The following is a 9,776-nucleotide window of genomic DNA, read 5'->3' on the forward strand; positions in this document are numbered from 1 at the left end:
GCTCGGGTCTGGAACCAACTTCCAAGAGAGGTGGTGCAGGCTCCTACCCTGGGGGTCTTTAAGAGGAGGTTAGATGAACATGTTGCTGGGGTCGTTTGACCCCAGTACTCTTTCCTGCCATGGCAGGGGGTCGGACTAAATGATCTGCTAAGGTCCCTTCCGACCCTAGAAACTATGAAACTATGAAAGGTGCATCGCTGGGGCAGCATGGAGCAAGCAGCCACTTGGAGATCCCCACATGGCCCTGCTGTTCCCAGCCATGCCAGGTCGTGCTTGCGGGGCTACAGCAGCCCCGCAGAAGAGAAGCAGGGAGGGAGCTCAAGCTCACAGCCTGCCCCCCCATAAAGATCTGGGGGCACATGTCCTCCTTGCTCCTTGGGAGTGTGTGTGGCTGCTGGGAGCCAGCTCCGCCCCTGCCCAAGCCAGTAGCAGGCAGGCAGCAGCAGTCAAGGCAGCTCCATGCTCCTGCTGCAGCTGCCTTCTGTTGGGGGCAGGGAGCTGTGGACCTGGGTTCCTGGTCCCATAGCCCTGACAGCTGGGGGCCCCCTCCAGCAGGGCAAGGAGGCAGGGGGGCTGTTGTGGGGGGCAAAGAGGGGCATTAGCAGGACTGGGGAGGCTGTGGTAGGAAGTGAGGGGTACCAACAGGGCCAGGGGGAGCTGCAGGGGGCCTTTAATTTTAATCGCGGATTTTGGGGTTTTTATCAGAGAATTTTCAATTTTTTAATCAAAGAATTTGCAATTTTTTTTATCACCGAAAACCAGAATCCCTGGTCATGAGAGGGGGAAGGGAGGCATTAATTAGCACCTGGTTCCTTTGTGGAGGGAATCTAGAGCAGTGTTACTCAACCTGTGGCTCGCAAGACTATATGACAGGGTCATGAACAAACTTTAAAAACAGATTCTCCTTTAAAGGAGAAAAATGTGGGAAACTGGGTTTTCCCTTGCAGGCTAGCAAAGTTCCAGCCTGTAAGGGGCAGCTTGGGGCCTGCCCATTTCCCATATACTCCCACCCCCTTCCCCACACACTGGGGAGCTATGGTCTGGGGGCAGGAGGCAGCGGGTCAGGAGTGAGGGCACTGCCACGGCCAAGGGGTTGTTTTCTACTTAAACTATTTACTGGGTTTGAACTGGCCATCAACAGTATACAAATGGGTCCTGGTACAAAAAAAGGTCAAGAACCACTGATTTAGAGTACACACACATACTGAGCAGTGCTGAGCTATGGAGTCACCATGGCTTGAAATGCTATCGACTCTGCTCATTTTACAGCCCAATGAACTACATGGTAAATTATAAGCCTTTTGGCTTTGGACTAATATCATGCATAATTTGTGCTATACATAAGCAGGTACAAAAGTGCTGCTTAAAAATGTGTGTATGAAGTACCCATCTAAAACCTGCAGCAGTTTCAAAAAAGGTAAATGCATCAATTCTAGAGAAATTAAGTTTATAGGTAATTCAGTCATTTACCTAAGTGCAAATTACTACAGGCATGTTTATTTCAAAATGTGTTTTTAGTTTTTCCCTTCACTTCCATGTCCTCAAGGACAACAGGGTCTGAAAAGTAGCAGGGGTGGGGAGGAGGAAGGGGCTGCAGGGGAAAGAAATTGGGGATGCAGAGGGCTAAGGGGACACCCGACTCCCAGATTTCCTTTCTCCGCTGTAGTAGTAGGAAGAGGACAAATTCAAGGCAAACTTATGAAAATTAAATTATAATTTTTAATACAAATTTATACATTTTACATGCATAGAATCTAATTACTGGGGGGGGGTCATCTTATATTAGGATTATCTTATTTCTGAAAGGCCAGCTGCAAAGATAAAAATACTAGCATAGGGGCCTCTTATAGATCTGAATAGGGATAACAAAGTTTATTTCTTTCTAAAACAGCTGTTTTTTTTATATTAGACAAAATTAAAGATTTAGGTAGTGTTTACACTGGATTACTACTAAATCCCACTCCACCCACAATGAGAGAAACTCCCTTGTAAGAATGAACACTTGTATACTCCCTTCCTGGGCTGGTTGGGGATGGGATAGACAGAGAGGGGAAGGCAGGCGGGCAGCTGCTCCCACTCCCTGCCTCTTTCCCAAACTGGGAACTTCCACTATTGCCCACACCTTCCCCAGAAGGGAAGGGTGGTTGTAGATTGAATGCCTGTACGCTCCCTCTCTCTCAAAGATTTCTAGTTGTGGAAATTTCTTAGAAATAAATGAAGGCCTGTTCATAGCCAGTGTGACTTTTAAACGCATATGGCATTAGCCCCAGCAGGTGGCAGCAATAGATTAGAGTCTCTAAAAAGCCACATTATTTAATCTAACATCCCCATGCAATATTGTATATCAGATAGACTTTGCAGCTCTCTGAGTTAGCATGCAAATATAATTCTAGGATGTGCAACAATATCTGCATATAATTTTTGCCAAAAGCAGGACTGATACTGCACTGTGTATTTTCAAAAATATGCCCACACTGAGGACACATTAACAGGAACTCTGTTAAAAGTACACTAATGCAAGTGCACTCAGGAATAAACCTCCAGATCATCACTCCTCTGATGGCTAGAAACTTTGTCCTGTTTCTTAGTCTAAGTTTAATTCTGACTAATTTATATCCATCCAATCTTGTATCAGTACTCTCCTTTAACTTAAATAGCTATCCCTGGCATTTACTCCAGCTCCTGCAATGATTTTAGATGAAAATAATCATATTCCCTCTCAATTTTAGCCAAGCAAAGCAAAATGAGTCAACCTCTGAACCTGTTACAGTTTAGTCATCTTTTCTGTACAAAAGTGAGTAGAACTATACACAATATTCTTAGTGAGGTCTCACCAGTGCACCATGTTTTATTTTAATCAAAAGAAACTCTAAATGGAGTAGGGATGCAATACTACCTAAAATGATTTATAAAATCCCAACCTTTCCACTACCTGTAACCTAAATCAAACCTATTTTTAAAAAGTTATTTAATTACACTTCGAAATCCATGTTGAAACAACTTTAAAGACAACATTCAAAATGTAAGTGGATTAAATGGGAAGCATTCTCTCTATCACAGGAAGGTAGCAACTTCTGTGAAGTACGGAAAGAACCACCCACTCCCAAGATAATGCAAGTTTCCACTGGTGTTTAAAACTGCATTTTCAAAGGGTTTTAAAAGGACATATCTAAGCAACATCTCTTACTTGCATACCACATGCATCCTTTCTCCAGAAAATAGCCTTCCAAACTTGGGGTGCATGCCTTAAAGCATGAAAGCAGATTTTTTGCCTAGAACAGAAACAGCCTGCATTCCTTTTCCATCAAAAGTTTAACATCAATTCCCCTGCAGCAGCAATAGTATTTTAATTCAGGGAGCTGAGTGAGTCAGTTTACTTAATGGCTCATTGTTTTTCATTGCACAGAGTGGTTCTTCTTTTTGCTGGTTTTGATGTTCTGCTAATCAAGCTAACCTTTCTCCCTGCAATTTTGTCTGCTGGGTAGTCCTGGTCTCCTTCTTCCTATTTCACAGTCCTGCAAACTGTTTTTAATTATTTTCAGAATGATAGATCTATTAAATGGAGCCCAGTCTTCAGCAGCAGCTACAATTTCAGCTTTTGACTGAGCAGGAAAGGGAAAGTGAATTAATTGAAAATTAGGTTCTGGCTTTGCTCTACATAGCCATGGCTCTGGAAGAATATTTTTTCTTCATTCTGCCTTCCCCAAAACAAGGTGCACATCTTACCTGGGGCATATGGTATGTGGGGAAAGTATAGCAATAGGGCTGTAGGTGATATGAAGGTGGAAAGGAATGCACAGGTTTATTTTATTTCCAGGTTTCAGCAAGTTGTGCATGTTAAGTTCCCTATTTTTCTAAGCAGCATTGGAGGACCACCTCATGCTATGGACTGATGTAACTTTTGGCTCAACCTTTTGTTGGAAAAGTTCTGATCAGCACTACCAAGTACTTATATTGCTGAAGCAATTATCATTAGCAATTATCCTAGCAGAAGTATAGAGGATAAGCAAGGACCTAGAGGACTGGGAAAGGGAAAACAAAATAATCCTCTTAAAAAAAGAAGAAAAAAAAAGAGAAAAAAAAAGGAGGACCTAGGAAATTCTAGGCAGTCAGCCTGTCTTTGATACTGGAAAGATACAAAAATAAGCAATTAATCAATTTATAATAAGCGTTTAGCTGACAAGGTGATAAGAAATAAGCAGGCAGATGTGTCAAGAACAAACCACATCAAACCAATCTAACTGCTTTCTTTGACAGAGTAACTAGCCTAGTAAATATAAAGGAAGTAGCGATACGTCTTAAATTTAGGAAGGCTTCTCATATAGCCCTCCCCATGGCATTCTAAAAAGCAAGGCAAACATGGCCTGCTTTAAATTACCATAAGTTGGGTACACAACTGGCTGATAAGCTATACCTAAAAGAATAGCTGTTAGTAGTTTGCTGTCAAACTAGGATAACATATCAAGGGGGAAGGGTGGCCCTGCAGTGGCTTGGTCTGGGAGCTAACATTATTCAAGACTTTCAATAACATCTTGGACAATGGAAGAAAGAATGTATTTATAACATTTGTGGATGGCAGCAAGCTGGGAAAGGCTGCAAGCACTCTGAAGGATGGGATTACAATTCAAAATGATCTTGTTAAATTGGAGACAAAGTGTGAAATCAGTAAAATAGGATTCAATAAAGACAAATCCAAATACAAAGTATTCATGGAAAACCACAAACACAAAATGGGGAACTGGCTAGGCCGCCACCTATCTGAAAAGGATAGGGGATTTAACACAGATCATAAAGTAAATACAAATCAATAATTTGATGTTATTGCAAAAAGGGCAAATGTTATTCTGGAATATATTAAGAGAGGGACACAGGAGGTAATTATTCTGCTCTTCTTGGTGAGGCCTTAGCTGGAGTCGTGTGGCCATTTTTCAGTAGCATACTTTTAAGAAGAAAGATGTTAAAAACTGAAGAGAATTCAGATGAGAGCAATAATGATAAGAGCTACAGGAAGCATGTCCCATGAAAAAAGGTTGGAAGAACTGAAGCTGTTTAGTTTAGAAAAGAGGAGAGACTATAATATAACAACGTCCTCAAGTACATAAAAGATTTGTGTGAAGATTACAGTGATCATTTATTCATTGTTGTCCATCGAGGTTAGAACAAGAAGTGACTGGTTTAATTTGCAGAAAGAAAGATTTAGGTTAGAGATCAGGTCAAAATTTCTAAATGTAAGGATCTCACACTCTTTTGTGAGACTGTGGTATCTCTATCACTGGGTGTCTTGAAGTAAATATCTGTCATTGATAGGCTGCATATCCTGCCTCAGAACAGAAGGGTGAAGTGGACAATCTCTTGTGGTCCCCCTTCCAGCTCTAGATTTTTATGATTTTGCCTAAGATATCACTGTTCCTGCTGAGACCAAGACCTCCCACATTATCTATATTTCATTGCAACAATTACATTATTAGGTTAGACAAGAGCTTGGACATGCTGCATGCAAATAAGCACAGAAAATACACTAATCTGCACCAAGAACTCCCATATCTTATTATCAGCACAAGTCGCGATTTTGTTGGTTTCTTCAAGGCTTTTTTCCTCTTTTTAGTCTGGAGCAGTTGTGTGTGACCAGAGACTCAAGACAACTTTTACGAGTATTTATTCTTTTTGAAGAGAATGCTTCGAAACTGTTGAAGCTAAAATTAAACATAAGGCTCCATAGCTAGATACTGAACTATTAGAAAGGGTGACAATGAACTCACTGGCACTGCTTCAGCAAGTATAAACTATTCATTTTAAAACTGCTTGAGCAAAAGGAAAGTTCCAACTAGGTAGCAGACAAATGGTGGATGAACATTTTACGCCCACTTAGTCAACTACATCATCTGTCAAAAAGTCCTTCTCCTCTGTACTAGGGATGTGAAAGGTTAAACAATTAATTGTTTAACCAATAAACACAGTAATAACCAGTTAGTCTATGTGTTATACTTTAGCTTGGGGCTGGCACAGTCAGGCAGGGAAGGGAAGCCAGGCGGTGCCCCAGGAAGAAAGGCAGGAAGGAGGGAAGAGCCAGGAGGAGAGGGACAAGGGGGACTAGTACCCATAGGCTAAGAGGTAAACTGCCAGCAGCCTAATGCCTTGTCAGTTAAGCAATTCACAGGTGCTCCCTTCCTCCCATCACAGGGCTTCAGTGGGCTGTGTTGCGTGGCTGGGCTTGTGCCCTCTACATAGTCACAGAGCCCCAGGAACTGGGAGCAGCTCCCAGAAGCAGCTGCATTGGAGCTGCTGTGCTATTGGTTAATCGTTTAACTGATATAATTAGAGAAGGTTAAACAAATATTTTTTAAAACAATATTTACATCCCTAGTCTTACATCCCTAGTCTGTACCCTTTCATTGATGCTAAAACACTTCATTCTTAGAATCTGGTTAGAATTAACAGAGGCTCCCAGTCTCTTCTAATTAAAAGAATAATAGATTTTTTTTCTGCCTGCATATGAGCACTTGTGATTAAAGTAAAAATGTTCAAATAATCTGCTACTGTATTTAAAGTTTTTATTTTTGATTAAAAAAATCCCCAATTTTTGGATAAAAAGTAACCTAAAATCCATATTTTTCTGTGATTAAAATGAAACACCACTAGTATATACACACATGCACACACACATATACACATACACATATACGAATACACACACACACACACACACCAACTGCCCATCAGGAATGATGTGGGGGAGAACGTGTGGGCATGGAGCCCCAGAATGCGGCCTACCACAGTAGCAGGGGAATGGGAGGAGTAGGCTCGGATCCAACAGGGGGCAGGAGAGGGAGTGGGGGAGGAGTGGGACCGGGCCAAGGCGAGGGAGGAGGCCCAAGCCGCAGGAGAAACCAGTCCACTGCAGCAGTTGGGGGGGGCGAGGGGGAAAGCAGTGGGCCCTCCCCAACTCGGCAGCGGCTGGGGGAGGGGAGGAGCAAGCCTCCTCCCCACCCCTTGGGCCCAGCCCACTCCTCCCCTCCCCACACCGCTGTGACATGCCCACTATTCCCCCAACCTGTGTTGGGCCCACTCCTCCCCCCAGCACCACACTGTCCCGCATTGGGCCCTGCAGGCAGCGATGACAGAAGGGGGAAGGGGCAGACCAAGGTCAGAGCTGGTGGCCTCGTTCCCCCATGCAGTATCCCAACCCTGCTCCCCCCCCTGCGCTGCCAGTGCCATCACCTGCAAGGAGTAAGGAGGTGGGGGGGCAAGGACAGCTGTGGTGCCCTGTCCCCACCATCATGGCAGCGCTCCACTGTGCCACCAGCTCCCGTGTGAACGCTTGTTCACACTCTGATTGGCTGTTTCTCAGCCAATCAGAGCACGGATAAAGCATTATGGACAGACAGACAGAAAGACTTAGGCTTTTATAATATTAGAATACACACACACACGCGCGCGCACACACACACAAATGTATAGATTACATCTAGATATATATCTAGATCTATATATACTAGTGGTGTTTCATTTTAAAACACAGAAAAATGTGGATTTCAGGGCTCTTTTTTTTATCTGAAAATTTGGGATTTTTTTTAAATCAGAGAAAATCAGGATCCCTGGTTAATGCTACTATTTTTTTTTGCTTGATTTTGTGGGAAATCACAACCAATGCCAGATATCCTACTGATTGTGGTAATCACAGAAAATGCTGTTTTTCAGTTTCCACAAAATCCAAGAAACCATGATTGAGGTAGCTCCCTAATTATTGTGTCATATGTATGCATTTATATACTTTTAATGAAAATACAAAAAGGCTTCTACCAATATAAAATGGATCTGTATTCAGAAGAGATTGCTTTGTGGTTACAGAGCCTTAGAAGAAACATGAAGGAAACTTTAGAGGCAACTTACCAATTTATTCTTCAACAGTATCAGGAAGATGCTATTTAAAATCTAAAATGAAAACACTAGCATTTATATGCTATTTGATTAACTACAATTTTGATTCTTCTAAGCCAAGTGCATTTTAAAAATTAACACCCAGGAAGGTAGGAATCAATAGATTATTTGTAATACAGCAGAAAGGAGAAACAACAGCCGCAAAACATTTCAGTCAATACTGAAAATAACTACAGCATTTAGAAACCTAGTGGAAAAATTACATGCCAAGAAAATCTTAGAAGCTATTTTAGAAAATCAAGCAGTGAACACTTAGGCAGAGATTAATTAACAGCCAACCTCTTTACAGCAATGGGATAGCCTGCCCACACAACCTGTTGGTTTTTTTTTTTTTTTTTTTTTTTTTTTTTTTTATATAGAATCCAGCTGCTCTGGCAACAATGGAGCAACAGTGTGCATTAGGAACAGATACTATATTTTTGGAAAAAAAATTATGTGTTACACCAGAGATTAAGTTCTACAGGTGCTGGGAAAATTGGCACACGGGAAAAAAATTGGCTAAAAGGCCGGAAACAAAGGATAGCTGCTAATGGAATTGTTTCCATTTAGAAAATGCATACTGGAGAAGAATTTAAAGGAAACTCAGCTGGGAACTTCATATTATAATAGCTATATATATCTATATATGAGAGGCAATGTGTTGAGAGAACATTTTAAAGTTATCGCTACCTTGGATATTGGGTGAACAAAGAAAAAGCAGCAAACTAGAGGCTTTAATCAGCTGTGCACCTTAATACTGGCTTGTAAGGAAATCGCAAGCATATCAACAAGGAAATACGATAAGCATTAATAACAAATTTAAAAAGGAAGAGATAACTACCCTATTATTCTGAATAAAGACTGCAGAATAAACTGGTGGAGAAAGGACTTGACAGGAAAGCTGAGATAAATGTACAGAAACAGCCCAAATGGAAGAGGAAAATGTGGTGCTGAGTTGAAAGACAAATACATTTAAGGAGATTTTTACCATTACTGTAACAGCTGGAAGCAATGATTATAGTTCTGAGACTATGGAAAGTTATCACACACCACACATGTAGGTGCACCTTCCTATGAACTGAATACCATTCCTTTCAGGGGGATACAATGCAAGTGACAAAAAATATTTCATTTGGTACTGAGCCAAAATTGTACTAGATACTTTGCAAACACAGAAGATAACAGTTCCTGCACCAGGAAGAGAAAATATAAAATGAGAGGGAGCAAAAGATGGAAAAAAGGGTACAACATATAAATAACACCACCAGGGTGATAGGTAACACCTTACTGGTAACATCTTCATCTTTTATTTATTTATTTTTTTTAAGTGAACAGCATACAATTCCCATTCCCTCCCCACATCTCAGCCTTCATCTGCCTCCTGCACCAATTCTCAGTTTCAGTGTCCTTACACTTTCGTCTGCCACACAGATGAACAGTTTACTCATAAGATAATGTAATAAAGACAGTGAATGCTTTTGTTAAAAAAATTCTTCTGAGGCACTGCAAAAGAAGTGCTTTTTCAAAAGCCTAGGTAGTAAAATGAGCATGACTTGTGGGGACCTGCTCAGGAAGGACCGTCAATGATTTAACAAGTGAAAGCTTTTAAATTACTGCTTATTCACTGACTTATCTCCACCTCTGACAAATGTGAAGCAATCAAAACTGGTTGGAGTTCACTGGAAGATATAAAGCAGAATGGGGCTGTCATCTAGCTGTGAAAGGGAGAAGAGGAGATTGATGGCAGCAGAGTGTACTGTGGACTATATAATCAGCAGGGATCCTGGTTTTCTCTGATTTAAAAAAAAATAAATCACCAATTTTTGGTTAGAAAAAAGTAACCCCAAATCCACATTTTT

The 9,776-nt window shown here is 41.4% G+C and overlaps 1 protein-coding gene across 1 annotated transcript in view; it reads right to left on the minus strand.

Moving 5' to 3' along the window:
* Window positions 1-9,776, minus strand: part of GTF2F2 (general transcription factor IIF subunit 2) — a 192,290-nt gene that overhangs the window by 3,332 nt on the left and 179,182 nt on the right. The window lies entirely within an intron of this gene.

Source organism: Gavialis gangeticus, unplaced genomic scaffold (assembly GCF_001723915.1).
Source record: "Gavialis gangeticus isolate Ggan-Ray unplaced genomic scaffold, GavGan_comp1, whole genome shotgun sequence".
NCBI lineage: Eukaryota > Metazoa > Chordata > Crocodylia > Gavialidae > Gavialis > Gavialis gangeticus.